A 16,758-nucleotide genomic window follows, 5' to 3' on the forward strand; every position below is an offset into this window, starting at 1 on the left:
ACGTATCGAACATTAAAGCCACGAGACGAAGCGGCTGTTTCCGTTGATTGTGTCTTTCAGGTTTTCAGATCTTTTTATCTTCTGTTGGTTATAAGGCATGGGCCCAGATTGTGCCGTTATAATAACCTTGATCAAAACTACCACAGTCTCACGGTATTGCTATTAAAACACTAAAAAACACAAAATATCTGCTTATAAAAAAACGACTGTTCAACTGAACACAACACAATTCATTTTGAGCCAACATATACAACATGTGTGTCAGGTAAAACTAAAGCCTTAAGATTAAAATATTCTTTGAAAAATGTTTGTCATATATAATAGACATAAACATCAAACATTGAATTACATGATTGAAATATTTATTTTTCTGTAAACACAGCTCAAACCTCAGAAACGGTTCAACAGAAAATGTGAGTGGTTTTTAACTCTTTTAAACCACGGTATACCTTGAAACCGGTATTCAATCCATGCCTAGTTGGATACCAAAACCACCGCGATTCGCTCGAGGAACCTGATGTCGTTTGCCAATATTGAAAAGATTTGCATCATGTTTAGATTTGTGTGTGTGATAGTGTAATATTAAACTGAGACTGAAAGTGACTTACAGTTTATTAAATACAGCCCGAGTCCCGCCGGAGAAACAGAGGTTATAAACATCACTGAAGGCTCTGAAACGGCCACTGAGCGGCACTTTCTGTGTTAGTTATGTTGCTTTCAATTCTCCTTTCAGAACGTGTGACATACATGTACAAACTTGTGTGCGGTTCAAACAGATCAGCTGTTTCTATAGCAGAGATCTCACGATACATGACAACAGCACGCTACGTGTGTTCATATGCATGAAATACCTTAGAACACTACATCCGGCAAAACACTCGCTTGTTTTTCTGTTTCTGTGTGAGAAGTTATGAGCTTTTACTTTACTAATGGTTCCCTAAAAGATAATGAGATTATTAAACACGATTATTAAAGTTTATTCATTGTACATTAACCGTGTTCACACATTCAACATTTAATTTGAAATATGTTCTAGTACATCTTAAACTTACTTGAACAAAGATTAGTAAATTAATAGTTTGGTTCCAAAATGAGATAACCAAAATCATGTTTTTTATTATGTTGTCATTTTTTTATCTTGTTTATTGTGTTAGTTAGCTGTGTTTTTTTTCAGTTATTATGGCGTGAATCAAAACAAACCAACTGTAGTTTGATTGATATTAATTTGAATGCACAATAAAAAAAGATTTTTTTCATGAACCAAACTCTTCAAATGCGGTTCATTGATAACTCTTGTTTACTAAAGCACGTTCACAAAAAAAAAACTAAATGTGTCACTATATCTACAGTAAGATCTCACACAACCTTCACTGAAAAATAAAACAAACATGAAATGAAGATTGATAAACTAAAGATGCAAGTTTGAAGCACTTTCCTGTTTGTTTCGTCTTTACATCTTTATTTATCAGACACTTTAATCCAAAGCAACATTTAGTTTATTCTTCACATGTTATTTATAAGATTAGTAGTCAGTATAGAGTACACACTAGAGTGCAGTATTCAGTTTCTCATTCAGAACACAGACAGGGTTCATCTGACTTTACTTAACATTGACTCTCTCTCTCTCTCTCTCTCTATCTCTCTCTCTCTCTCTGTCTCTCTCTCTCTCTCTCTCTCTGTCTCTCTCTCTCTCTCTGTCTCTCTCTCTGTCTCTCTCTCTCTCTCTCTCTCTGTCTCTCTCTCTCTGTCTCTCTCTCTCTCTGTCTCTCTCTCTCTCTCTGTCTCTCTCTCGGTCTCTCTCTCTCTCCGAGCTATTCTTTAAACATTCATTAACATTGAGCCGTCCCACAGCCAAACGCTGAGCTCAATCTTTAGAGCGTTCAGAGAGGTCACTGACCCCCCAATTGAATAATGTTTCCATTTCGGTCCCCTCCACCAATCAGAGGAGAGAGGGGGCGGGAGGAAGGAGAGGGGGTGGCACACATCCTTCACGCCTCACTCACAACCAGGAAGACAGCCTGCAGAGATACAGAGAGAGAAAACACAACCGTCTCCGTGTCTCTCTCTCTCTCTCTCTCTCTCTCTCTCTCTCGGCTCACGTATCCTGACATTCCAATCTCCTCAGAGCGAGAACAACAAACGCACTGTCATCCTCACGGAGGCGGCCATCTTTGAGAGCTGTGAGTGTGTGTCTGCCATTACACACCATCAGATCAGGAGACGGGCGAAGGGCGATGTTTGTTTGGGGTGTAATATTACCCAACACCCTCCAAACGCCGAACAACAGCATCACACACTCGACACAGAACCAGTATAGAGCCGCATGATGTGTTTGATTCAATCATACTGATGTCATTTAACGAATGTAATAGACTGTAGTGGTAAAATTAGCAGATGATTTAAATCCTTAATAGTCTCTTAAATCACCTGTGTGAATCTGAAAGACACAAAGAGTCACACACGCACGCATCTACACACACACACACACTCACACACACCGGCTCTGAGTGATTCACACGTTAATGTTCTCTCTCTCTCTATTTAAACATTCAGATTGTGTTGATCTTTTCAAGACACTATCAGAGAGCACAATCTCTCTCTCACACACACACACACACACACACACTAACACTGGTATTCATGTCTTCAGCTTTGATTGTGAAAGAGTTTAGATTCTGTACATCTGACACATCATAACTGCCTTTGATGTGCACACACAAACACACACACACACACACACACACACACACACACAAACACACAAACACTCACACCTCTTCTGCATAGCTGCATGTCTATATAGTCAGCTTAAAGGACCAACAACATAAACAAACATTATGTGACCCAAAGTGATCTTCCCTCCACAAAGAATCAATAACTGTTGAATACTTTTAATTTAATACAATTAATATACAATAAAATGTAAAATAAATAGTTATATTATTAGCCACTAGCCAGACCGATCATCAAAGAAGGACCAGAAGTTAACTTTAGGCCCTGAGCTTGCGTCGGTCTGATCAAACCATCATACATAACCCAACCCAAAACAGAGAGAAAGCTCTTTATCTTATATAATAGTAATACGAAAATAATATAATTAGTCGCATTTCAAACCCATGATCTCTATGAAGCTCACGAACGCCATGTTCCATCAACTGAGACGAGAGGAAAAGAGCAGGATGTTGCTTTTGAGGTTGAGTTTTCTCCTCATAATACAGCTTAATAAACACAAACACACACAGAGATGCTTGTGGAACTTTCACTTGTGACCGCAGGTCGATTCTGCTCTTCCTGTGCTGTTACAATGCTGCAAATCACTGAGAAACTCTCTCACACACACACAGACAAACACACACACACACACACACACTAAAGAACAGTCTGTCCACACAAATGCACGCACACACATACTTCTATGAAGCAACAGGTAATGACATCACACTGTTTAAGTTTGTTGAATGTGTCTGTATGTGACAGTCTCTCTCTCAGACACGCGCACACACACACACACACACCAGCATGTGCTCCATCAACAGCAGATGTCTGAACACAATCTGTGTCTCTTCTGTAAAACATATCAACAGTTCAATCTGACCGTATGTGTGCCGTAGAGTCCAAAAGTCCAAGCACACTCACAATCTGAAACTGTTTTAACACTTAAACTTGACACACACACAGATTAAAAACTACATGTAAAATGAAGTGATTCTGGGTCTCTCATGAAGGCAAATGTGTTCAATCCTGTGTGTAAAACATCAGATTGTGTCGTACACAAGAGACTATAAGAGTCACAGAATCATGAAGTCTGACACAGAATTCATAAATCACACGTATGATGGAGTCATAGAAAATACTTCAAATAATTCAGTCTATGTCGTGAATATCATTGCAATGAAGAAAACGATTCAATTCTGAAGTATTTTCACCGTTGGTCTCACACGCTGTTCATGTGTGTGTGTGTTTGTGAGTGTTTGTGAGTGAACGGTTATTTCGCTGATATCTTCCTGTTTGAGTTTGTTGGAGTGCATGACTAAGCTTTAGTCACAGTTATTTCTCAAACAAAAATCTGTGTTTTGACTGAAAGCAAATAACATGTTGGTTTGAGTGTTATCATCAGATTCTACACTACCATCAATTCTGTGAGTTTCACTGCGATTCACAACAAACGTTACGTGAGAGAAGAAATTCAGATTTGATTTCTCTCTGGATCACTGCGATCTCACTGATGGATTTGACAGAGTAATATCCTCATGGAAAGTGTAACGTTTCAAATGATTCCATAATCCGCACAGAATCACAGACACGGACTGCAAGAATCATCATATCATTAACCCAAAGAGAGAGAGAGAGAGAGAAAGATAGAGAGAGAGAGAGAGAAAGACAAAAATAGATAGGGAAAGAGAGGGAGAGAACGAGAAAGATAGAGAAAGATAGAGAGAGAGAGAGAGAGAGAGAGAGAGAAAGAGAGAGAGACTGTAGGAGATAATCCGTCCTGACTGTTTCCTGTGAAAACAGATGGAAAAACATGACTCTTTTTTTCCTGTGCCTGGTCAGGCTATTAATACCTCTGACACGCACACACACACACACACACACACACACACGCGCAAACACACACACGCAAACACAGATCTCTATATTCACTGGACACCCAGAAGAGCTCAAACTGTTATACAACCTGAGATTGGCTACACACACTCATCAACACATAAACTCAAACATTAACCGCTGAAAAACAACACACACACAAGCACACGCATCAGCTCAATGCTACACACTCTCAAAACGGTGTCATTCAAAACACACACACATTCCAAATAAACAACACACACTGACACACAAATAAACTCATTACTTCACACATTCTCACACCAATATCGTTCAAAACACACTCAGATCAAGACAAAGAGTGATATTTGTTCACAATTAAACATGTCACAAGACCATGAGCGCACACATGAAACACCCTCCGTCTACACACACACACACATGGTCTCATCTATAGTGAATGACAACACGCTAAATGCTTTTAATTGCCATCAAGTGAATCCAGAAAGAAATGGTGAAAATGTTTTGTTTCTGCTTTAGGCTGCTGTTTAAAATCCAAAGGTTTTTTGTCCAAAGCTGCGGGCGGCGGCGTGGATGCAATATTCATTTTGCTGCAGGAGAACAATCCATGCATAACAATGAGATTTGCTAATGAAATCAACTATCAACCTGCAATACATACATATTAAAGCAGCTTGCGCTGTCAGCCGCTTTGTGCATCGTTTGTTTCTCCTGCCGTCTCTCTCTCTCTCTCTCTCCTCACGACCTTACCGTCTCACGCTCACCTTGAGTTTTAATAGCTGTATTAACGCAAAATGATGATCGCACGTTTCCACTTCTTTGACCTGTGTGGAGCCGGGCGAGCCGTGAACGTTCTGAAGATGTGACAATATCCACTAATGTTTGCCAAACCCATAAAACATGAGACAATTTATAATAAAAGACAAAAACTGATATTAAATACTTTATAATGTGTGAAGCAAATGATAATATGGCTAGCTAATAATGTCAGCGATGATACGTTTATGATTTAAAGACCTAACACATCTCTTCACCTGTATGTGTCATAAATATGATTTTATTTATCATTTCACATGTGCCAGTAACAACAAATGTCAACATGAAAGAATTATTGGCCAAAATATAAATAAACAAATATGTAAGCAGCTCTCTGACCAAACGTTTAATATTTCAACAGACAGGGAGAGAGAGAGAGAGAGAGAGGAGTGTGTGAATGGCCATTTCTCCCTGCTGACACAGCCTCCATCTGCCATCGAGCCGTGAAGAGAGACACAGCGAGAGAGAGAGAGAGAGAGAGAGAGAGGAAGTGAAGGGGAGGAGGAAGAGAGGGAGGCAATACTGGTGTGCTGGAGAAGGAGAGAGAGAGAGAGAGAGAGAGAGAGAGAGAGCACTTGCGCTCACCTTGGTGTCACCTCTGCTGAGCTGAGCAGGATGATGGGATAGGTAGAGACACAAAGACGCTCTCTCTCTCTCTGCCACACACACACTCACACCTCTCTCCTCTGAGCTGCATCTCTTTTCTGCTCGCTCGCTCACACACACTCGAAGGGTAACAGCACAATCTGTGATCACTGAAGCTGTTAGAGCCAGATATTGTCTCTGGGGATTTACACACACATATAAACAGGTGAACACACACACACACACGCATGCAGGAATAAACACACAAACACACACTCGCCCGTCTCGTGAGATCTCCGTCTCTCTCTCTCTCTCTTTAAAACACACTCACAGTACTCACACGCAAACAGACACAAAACACTTCTAAACACACACACACTGAGAGAGAGAGAGGGCGAGCGAGCCGGAGGGCAGGGTTTGAAATGAGAGGCAGTGTTTTAAAGCTCGCTGCATTCCACCTGTGATTAGTGTGACTTCAGGGCTGATGGATCACGGCGGACACATTTCACTCGCTCACTGTTTATCTCTTTTCCATCCCTCTTTTCACTCCTTCCTTCCCTCCCTCGCTCTCATCCCACCTATGATTTTTCCCTTCTCTTAAAATCCTCTCTCCTCGCATGGACATCTACACTAATGCCTCTCTCTCTCTCTCTCTCTCTCTCTCTCTCGCTGTGTGTGTGCCAGCAGGGAATGACCCAGCAGCTGGGTCCTCTGGAACAGACCAATAAAATACTAAATATGTCCCTGCACATCACCCCCCTCCTCTTTCTCTGGACCATCTGCACGTCCCTCCTCCTCCTCCCCCTGACACCCAAGACTCCTGTGAGCTGTAAACAATGGACAGATATCACCACACGATCCCGTCTATCTCAAACTCTGAACCACAGACAACATCAGACTATATCTGAGCCATGGGCTGCTGATCATGTCCGCACTTTCTCATTGATGGAGATTTTTTTTTTAAAACAATATCCTGGACACATTTTATACTGAGAGCTTGACTGTTGTCTTGTCACATAAAACTATGTTTGATTTTGATGGTCTAAAAACACAACTGCTTGTGTTAGTCGTGATCAGTGTTGGGTGTAACGTTTTACTAAGTAATTAGTAACTGTAATTTAATTACTTTCCTTTGAAAAAGTCAAGTAAGGGATTACTGTGATCTTTCCTGTAATTTAATTACAGTCACTTCTAATGTCATTAAACTTTATACTGTGTGATGTTTATGTGTGTGCGATAGTGAAATTGACATCAAAATTCAAAGTCTAACTTTAAAATCTGTGGCTTAATGTATAATTCTCACATTTGTAATACTTTGGTCAGTTAATAATAATAATATTACTTTATGTAGTTTTAAATTATTTATTTGAATGAATTAAGATCCATTTCTTGTCTATCCTTGAATCGCTGAACTTATCAAGGTTGACATAGAAAGTGATTTGTAATTAAATACTTTTTGGAGAGATTCATTTGTACAGTAATTAATGACACTTTTGAATGTGTAATTAGTAACTAGTAATTCATTACTTTTTCAGAGTACCTTACGGAATACTTCTCATGACTCACTGAGCTTCACATCCAGCCTGCATCATTTCTCAACCTTCCCCTTGACGTTATTTCAAAGTGTAAAAATAAAAAGAACGTGTGGAGAGCACATCTCCCCCGCACGCACAAAACAGCAAACTTCATCATTTCTATTTCCAAGACTTGATCCCCTCTCTCTCTCTCTCTCTCTCTCTCTCTCTCTCTGTGATTTCTCCTGTCTCAGCCTCTCTTTCTGTAATGACCTCCCTGAGGTCCGGTATCGCTGTTCTCTCTCGATTTCCAAGAGGTGAGGGAGGTTCTGTGAACCCACACCCGGCTTAATGAGCTCTCCCTGGACACCCGCTACACAAAAGCCCCTGATAGGCTTTGGAGAATCTCACTGGACCATCCTGATGAAGATCGGCCTGTTTACTCAGGGCTCGGAGCCCGCCGGTGGGTTCTCTCTAAATACTCCAGACCCAGAGAGAGACCCCCGGGTGGTTTGCTATTCCAGGGCTCAATGTGTGTGTTTACATCTGTGAGTGTGAAAGAGAACGGTGTGTGTGCGTGTGTGTGTGCATGCGCGTGCAAAAGAAAGAAAGAAAGAGAGAGAGAGAGAGAGAGCAGTTTGATTCAATGAAATCTCTTTAACCTTCTTTGAGGACCTCTATCTTCCCCAAAGAGCCCCTCTAACTGCCCTTAACCACCCGATTCCTCTGAGACCGACTACACAAACACACACACACACACACACACAGTCCCTCATCACACACACAGTCGCTCAGCACACACACACACGTTCTTACACACAAAATGAAAGATAAACGCTCCAGATGTGTCGCTGGATTTACAAACACATTTACTTACTGAACTATACACATGTGGACACATAACACAGACATCTATTGATTTTCTATACAACTGTATGTAGATACTATAGACGAGTACAAATGTGTCCAAATACAAATACAAACACATTCACATGTGTGAATCCACATCACATTCATAGCTGTAAAGAAAAGAGGGTCCTTATTCTATCTGCCCTTCAAAAAAACATAAGTAATGGACTGTGTGTGTGTGTGTGTGTGTGTGTTTACATGTGTGTGTTTACGTGTGTGTGTGTGTGTGTGTGTGTGGACACAGTGCGAGAGAAAAGATGGAGAGAAGATGAGCACTGAGCAAAATGAAAGAAGGAGAGAGAAAAAACAGACACACACACAGACACAGAGAGAGAGAGAGAGAGAGAGAGAGAGAGAGAGAGAGAGAGAGAGAGAGAGAGAGAGAGAGTGGTGGGGAGAGGAACGAGAGCTCACACACACACACACTCCCTGTTCGCACAACTGCGGTGTAAATGTCATCATGTACACAGTTTATCCTCTGTGTGAGCGAGAGGTGCAGATGAAGAGAGGGAGAGAGACAAAAACAAAGAGAGAAAGAGGAGAGAGAGATCACTGCAGAGAGGTAGAGAGGAGCACACATCCTCTTCTTCTGTCATTTGTTCATTAGTATTCCAGCGTTCACTCCCTCAGATCCGTCCTCACACTGCTTTTAGCATCAGCATGGGAAGACGCACACACAAACACACACCGTATCCCAACCTCTCATCACTCCAAACACACAACCAATCACAACACACTCCGTACATACATGACATCATATCGTCCAGTCAACATTTTCTGATTTGTTGCCCGTCTGTTGAACCGCTCAAATGAGAAGAGTCTTAATGTCGTGGTCTTGAGACCTTTCTGGACCACCTTAATGCGGTCTCGGTCTGTGTCGACAAACCGGACTCCAGATCACTTCTGATGAACTGAACCGCACACTCTTCATCATTACACTGACTGAACGACTACACACACGTTTGTGTGGTCCGGATCTATTCTTCATCTAGTTTTATTGGGTCTAGTATCGTTAGGGGTCTAGCAGAATCTGGTCTTCACTGCGAATACATTTTCAGAGAAGTTCAACCATGTATTGTTTGTTTGATGATCCTGCGAATATCAATAAAGATTTACGTAGATTCCTGCGAGGGACAATGTTCAGTGTTTTATCAGCAATTCAAAACGTGGACTCGATGTCTCAAAATCCTTTAAAAATCTCATTTAATGACTGATGTAAGACAGCAGTGACAGTCATTGGTCATTTATCCACAGCGGAAGGAAGAAAACGACTGAAATATATATTTCATCCCAAGTTACTTGTTTAATGATGTAAACAGCCGAGAGAGAGAGAGAGAGAGAGAGAGAGAGAAAGAGAGAGAGAGGGAGGGAGAGAGAGAGAGAGAGAGAGAGAGGGAGGGAGAGAGAGCGACAGAGAGAGAGAGAGAGAGAGAGAGAGAGAGATAGAGAGATAGAGAGATAGAGATAGAGAGATAGAGATAGAGAGACTGAAGGTGACTGCTGGTTTCCATAAGTCACTCCTCTGCTCTTAGAAGAAATACGCGTCTCTATGTCTGTTTTAATTCTCAGATTGATTTCTGTTTTTACAAAGTGAGAGGTTGGACACATCAGGACACACCTGCGCTCTAAAAACATCAAAATACTGTTTAGGATTGATCTAGAATTATCTGATGTTCGATCAGCAGATGTGTAGCTGGTGTTTTATTCTTTTAGAGGACACCTGTCTTCTGGTTTGATCTGGCTCATTCCTGTTGAGGTATTTGTGGGATAATACTGCTGATCTGAGACCTGCCTGCTGCGGTCGTCTCTGTTTAGCTCGAGCACTATTGCCAGCCTGTTGTAGGTGTAGTGTATTATAGTGATTCTGCTGTGGATAGGTTGGTATTATTGGATGGATCACCACGGAAACAGGGCGGGTGAAACTCAATCCGAGTCTCTCCATGTCGCTCTCTTAGATGGCCACCCGCTGATCCTGACCTTCTGGATGTTTTTCCCTCTCCCTCCCTCTCTTTCTCTCTCTCTCGCCCTCTGTCTCTTGCTTGTTTCCCTTATCTTCTTACTCTTCTCTTTTCACTGCACATATTTTCCCAGTAATGATTCTGAGAAGTGCATGCATGTTCCTGTTTCTTAACTGTTATTTGTGGCTTGTGTTGTCATCGTGTGCCACTTTAAACGGCAGCAAATGAATAGCATGTGTAATCTTCATGTGACAGTGTGTGTGTGTGTGTGTGTGAGTGTGTGTGTGTGTGTGTGTGTGTGTGTGCGCATGTGTGTGTGCGTGCGCCTGTGTGTGTGGCTAAGGCAAGATAACTGGAGATTATTTTTATGACTTGTACTCTGAATATTAACCACCTCATCTAACAGACTCATTCTCGCTCTGTAGACGATTCACTATTTATTGCAGTATCTGTAAGCGGAGTCTGAATCAGCACGACCTCAGACCACGGCCAGAGCATAAATATTAAATTCAAGAAGAAACAGCGAGGGATAAATGGTTAAACGGCAAGAGACAGGCACAGAGGCGGAGGGCAACAACGAAAGGGGCCCATGACAGACACTTGCGACACTCCATTCCCTGCGTGTGTGTGTGTCCATCAGAGGTAATGACTCTCACCAGGGATCTGCAGCACACAACAGGGTTCAGGCAGGGGTCCATTACACCTCACGCACACACACACACACGTTCCAGCAGGCCTGCAGTATTTGTATCAAACAAGCTGTGTGTTTTGCCTCTGACGCACAACAGCACACACGGCACAGGCAATGAAAACAGAGCCACGAGCAGAATTTCTGCTCAAGATCTCTCCAGCAGGAAGTATGAGCTACGAGCCGTCCCATGAGACGCCTGGCCAAGATCTGTGCTCATACACGCTCTCTCTTTCTCTCGCCACCCTCTTTTGTCTCTCTCGGTTTTCTTTGCGTTTTGTATCTCTGCTTTGTATAAAACACCAGATTAGCTGGTTACACTCAACAAACTCGTATCCATTTTGTGGAGAGCAATGTCATTTCCTCTGCTTTATTTTCTCTCTCCCTCCCTCTGTGGGAGGCTGGGAAGAAAGTTTGCTTTGAAGAAAGAGGGTTTAACATGTGCGCTAATAAATAGCCGCTTTGCCCCGGGCAGGAGTAAAAGAGCTCAAGTCTCTCCTCCATACGGTCGCCGGCACTGTCAGTGATTATATCCTCCAGTTCAGAAAACTAAAGAGCTGGATAGGAATGTGCTTTAACGCCTTATGTCCTGACAGACCTGATTTTACTTTCCAGTTTCTGCTCTCAGAAGAGATCCATAAACTTTTGAAATTCCCTTTGGGTGTCCAAGAAGCGTTTTGTTCTCGTTCCTTCCTTTCTTTCCTTTATTCTGCGAGAAAGGAAAGTTCATCCCTTCACCCGATACTTCTGCAACGCCAAGGCATGAGTTGTTGGGTTTCTGATATCATTTAACACTCGCACTTTACACAGCTGCATTTATGTCTTAAAAGAGTTTTACTTGTTATTTGCTTAGCATTTACTCCTCCAAACATAATGATTTTATTTCTGGACAGAAACGACAGGTGGAGGTTAGGCAGAATGTTAATGCTGTGTTGTGTACACTACACTATAACATTAGGAATATTCTGATTAACATCTCCTGTGGTTTAGGTTAGGAATTGAATGGGGAGTAATATAATGAGAGATATTTCTTGTTTTTGTAAAAAGGGAAATGCCTATAAAACAGCCTTCTATACACGGTTACCTTGTAAGTCAGATAAAGAGTAACGTTAACATGATTCATGCTGAAACCCTGGCCTGTGTCACTTTCACTAAATGAGCAGAGCTGCCGAGCACGGATGACCCTTCACGCTTCCTACAATTCCCAGAAATCAATGCTGGGATAGAGCTTCCATTAGCATTATTGATGGTTAAGACGGTGACAGTGACTGCTGCCAATGATGTGTAGCCGAAGAGCTGAGAGCACGTCTTTGTCTTGCCGTCTTTGTCTGTCTATTTTCTGTCTGTCTGCCTTCTCTCTTTCTCTCTTTTCACGACTGTCTCTCAAACCTAAAAATAAAGCCAGTATATAAAGGGTATCAAATCACTTCTCTTATTCAACGTTTGAAACATACCGTCTAGCGCATTTTGCTCAGCACTGAATATCATTTCGTGAATTCATTCCGCTTCCTACGCGTCTTAATTTCAGATTTCTTTTTCAGAACCAGAAAACAAGACAAAACACCAGGTAACAAACGTATGTTTTGCAGTGAAAAATTACTTCATTTGGTGAATTTTTGTATTAATTTTTAGCCCCCTACAATATCCCACAATCCTCAGCAATAGATAACAAATTAAAAAACACCATTAGACAAAACAATTAAAAGAAATAAATTGAATCTAAATAATCACTGAAAAATTACAATTTATGCAACTTATGACTTGTTTTCTATACGACATAAATATTAATCTATTAAATGATTGTCTTTTTATATGAATTTGTTCTATATCAGGGTTTCCACATAGGAGTTAATTAGTTGATATAATATAAAAGTACCATAGTTGTTTTTATCACTTAAAAAAAAGTTAAATTGCAAAGAAACGTTAGAGGTTAAATAATAAAGTAATGTAAAATACTAATGATTTTGATTTTGCAAAAATGCAAAAGTTCTGTTTAATTATTGAAAAATGTCCTTAAAATCTCAGGGGGTACCCCTGTCAAAGGGGTTAAAATGTTCCTGTTCTAGATCATCATAAGTGATGTGAACAGTGATCAGAAGTCTGAATGGAACCAGTTTTCTTAAAAGGCACACACACGCAAGCACACATGCACAAACACACACACCCGACACACACACACACGACACACACACACCTGTCTCAGACAAAGCACTGCCTCTACACACAGCTGTATGTTCACCTGAGGCAGCTGTGGTCTGCTTTCAGTCTTTAAGCGCTGCACAACTCAAACACTACATTGTCACTTGTTAGTGCTTTAGACAGAGAGAGAAAGAGAGAGAGAGAGAGAGAGAGAGAGAGGAGACGGCAAGAGTGTGGAAAGAAACGTCCTTGTATTTCTGTCAATCTCTGAAAGCACCGGGGAGCTGCAGAATAAAGCGACGCAGTCGAGCATCGAGTCCTGAGAGGCTTCCGCCCGCCGTCTCCGCTAACTCCTCGATCGGCACCCGCGCTACCAATTAGCCTGAACACACACACCGTCAGAAAGCCGCTGATCTGTTGTTCCAAAGCACAAACTCTGTCCAACGCAACGCTTGGTTCGGCAGGCTCGCTAGTGAAAATGAATTGCCAAATTAAAGATCTTTACGCATTAATAAAACCCTCGGACGTTTAAGAAACGTCAGTCTGAAAACCACCTTTGGAGTGCTTTGTTTCAACTAATTGGGAGGGAAAGGGGTGAAAAGAGAATCTTGCATCCTAGCGACGAAATGAAATTAGGTTTAAAGCACCAGAAAGCGTGTTCACCCTTTTCGGTTACGGCTTTCAATTACCCGAAACAAACACAGAAGTGCATAACCGTGACAAATGACTTCCAATCTGCAAAACTGGTCTCGCCACAATACAAAGTCACGGAAAGAGAGAGAGAATCCACGACACCCGGCAATTTTTAGCATTGTCATACAAATACTCACTGAGTGGGAGTGTCCTCAGCTGTGTGACATCACTGCTCGACCACCTGTAAGACATCAGAGAAGAGAAAAATGTGACACATGTCATCACTAAACAGTCTCATAAAACAGAAGAGCTAAATAAAGCTCCGGGGAGAAAGTCTGAAAACACGTTCGCCATTGTGTCTAGAGAATGATAGCGAGTGTTTACACCCAACCTGTGGCTGCCCGTGGTTTAACGAAGAAAACACAAACATAACTACCCAAAGATAATGACGAACACTTTTACAAGCCCACACATGAATGTGTGAACGCTGGAACACACTCCTGGTTCCGGCCTTTTCCTGCTAAACCTGTTGGAATAACAGCAGAGCTCTGAATCTCAGGGTGTGTGTGGGATGATTTTTCCAAACACGACTGAAGAAAACCAGATGATGGTTTGTCTCAATGATCAGCGAGACACACGGATGAAACCGAATCAGATAGTTTCCCAATCTCTTCAATCGCACAGAAAACACAAAACAAATTCCCACCACAAACCAACAGCAGACGCGCTGCGGCCGGACAGTTAGTTCCTCTTTTTAGTTCTTTAAAACATTTCCATCTGGGCTGAGATTTACACGTCTGGAAGAGTTTACCACTGTTTGCTGCACGACGAGCGAGCGCGGCTGTGATTGACAGCGTCCACGCGTCAATCAAAATCCAGCCCGGCCAATCAAATGCTGATGTTAAAAGCAGAGATGGGAGAATTGGAGAACGGCGAGCGCACCGGCGGGGGGTTGATGTTGTTTTGGTCGTATCGTGGCAAAACACTAGAAACCAAAGTGTGTATTTATTAGTTGTGTTGAAGCCAAGCACGCTCACCAAACATCTCCATCATCCCGAGGACCAACTAATCAAAAACGTCTCAACGCTACATTTTTTATCGACTCGCCTAGAGGGAGGAATTCAGATGAAATGATAATGCTCCCCCTTCGGAAAGAGCGCAAAGCGAGCGCAGCTGTGAGGACGGGCGTGCGAGGGGAGGGCTCTCTTTCTTTCTTATTTCTCAGCTTCAGGTTGATTTTCCTACCGGAGCGGCCGGTCCTTTAGGGAGCACCTTGCCACGACTGCAGACGTTTAGCTCAACCCTTCAGAGAAACACAGGCAAGTCCCGACAATCTATCTCCTGCAGAATCGTCTCACCAGTCCAGTTTCAGGAAACCGATCCCTAAATAGAAGTGATTCATCTTTTTTCATACAATATGTGCACACACAGCACAAAGGGACTTCTCTTTCCTTTTCACATCTCTCTCTCTCGCTCTCTCTCTCTCTCTCTCTCTCTCTCTCTGCTTAATGATTCCATGTGGCTGCAGGGCAGAGTCTTTTATCGCTGTATTATGCCCGGCTGAAAGCTGACAAAATGGAATCTGTGTGTGAGTTCTGAGACGGGGGAAAAGAAATGGCCTTGGACCAGATCTCCTTCTCTTCTGTTGATACAGAGGACCTGTAATCTTAGTCTTTCATCATTAGGCCAATTGCAGTTTATCCGGGAGAGAAGGAGGGGCGAGAGAGAGAGATAAATGACGAGCGGCTTTGAAAAGAAAAAATGTACCTGGAAACACTTCCTCAAAAATGGCCACCAGACAATTAGCTCCATCTGGGTGAATTAGAGAGAGACATAGAGAGAGAGACATGGAGAGAGAGAGACATGGAGAGGGAGACAAGGAGAGGAGAGAGAGAGGGAGGGAGAGAGACATGGAGAGAGAGAGAGAGACATGGAGAGAGAGAGACATGGAGAGAAAGAGCGAGAGAGAGAGAGAGAGAGAGACATGGAGAGAGAGAGAGAGAGAGAGACATGGAGAGAGAGAGAGAGAGAGAGAGAGACATGGAGAGAGAGAGAGAGAGAGAGAGACGGGGTGGTGGGCTCATAACTTCAACTGCTCACACTGGGGGTCATCACTCACATGCTAATGGAAGAACCCAACACACACTCACACACACACACACACACCTCTTTGAACAAATTGCTAAACACTGCAGTAATTTTGCTTTATACTGATAGTAAAAGTTCACCGGTGCTGCACAACGCCACAACTCGTGACAATAAGGCCAAATTAATATTCAACCCATTTCCTATCCTTGCTTTCCTTCACCTTTGAAGTCTGCTGGAAATGAAGACCAGATGGAGGCAGAGGAAGAACAAGAGAGAGAGAAAAACACTTGTGTGTGTCTCCACATGAAATAAAGCAGTTTTAAACAAAGGTGGAACATGTGGCAAAGCTTCAGTCATCAGCAGAGCGCAGAATGTGTTTTCGGCACTCCCGGATACGAAAACAAACAAACCAATGAAGGAAATGATCAGCGAGGCTTTGCGTTAGATTACAAGTGAACAAACGCTGGAAAATCCAAAGCTGTACAAGTGTTTGAGAGCAATTACTTCAAAAGTTTGTTTACTAATCAGCCGACTAAGTCTAAAACTAAACAAAACATTTGAGCCTTCTTATGCTCCCATGAATTATAACGTTCTGTGTCAAGATAAATCGGATCGTCGTCTTGTTTTATATAAGCAAATACTGACAATCATGGTTTCAGTATGGGTGCATCAGTTAGCTTAACAACACATCCACTGTTGTGTTAAAAAACACAAAAAAGTCGATGAGAAGCAGTCGATCTCAAATCAATCACTATTGATACTAATGAAGTGTTGAAGAATCCAAAGCATCAGAATAGCGTGTAATGAAACAGGCCTTGAGATTTCTCCGCGTGAAGGTCAATCCCGCTGCCAGTGCAGC

The 16,758-nt window shown here is 42.2% G+C and overlaps 1 protein-coding gene across 15 annotated transcripts in view; it reads right to left on the minus strand.

The window, feature by feature from the left end:
- baz2ba (bromodomain adjacent to zinc finger domain, 2Ba) overlaps positions 1-16,758 on the minus strand; it is a 75,737-nt gene that overhangs the window by 40,931 nt on the left and 18,048 nt on the right. For all 15 annotated transcript variants that reach the window (XM_056749663.1, XM_056749676.1, XM_056749673.1 and 12 more), the window contains exon 2: positions 14,009-14,052. The gene's annotated coding sequence lies outside the window, so the exon portion shown is untranslated. The remainder of the gene's footprint in view (positions 1-14,008; positions 14,053-16,758) is intronic.

Source organism: Triplophysa dalaica, chromosome 6 (genome assembly GCF_015846415.1).
Source record: "Triplophysa dalaica isolate WHDGS20190420 chromosome 6, ASM1584641v1, whole genome shotgun sequence".
Classification (NCBI taxonomy): domain Eukaryota; kingdom Metazoa; phylum Chordata; class Actinopteri; order Cypriniformes; family Nemacheilidae; genus Triplophysa; species Triplophysa dalaica.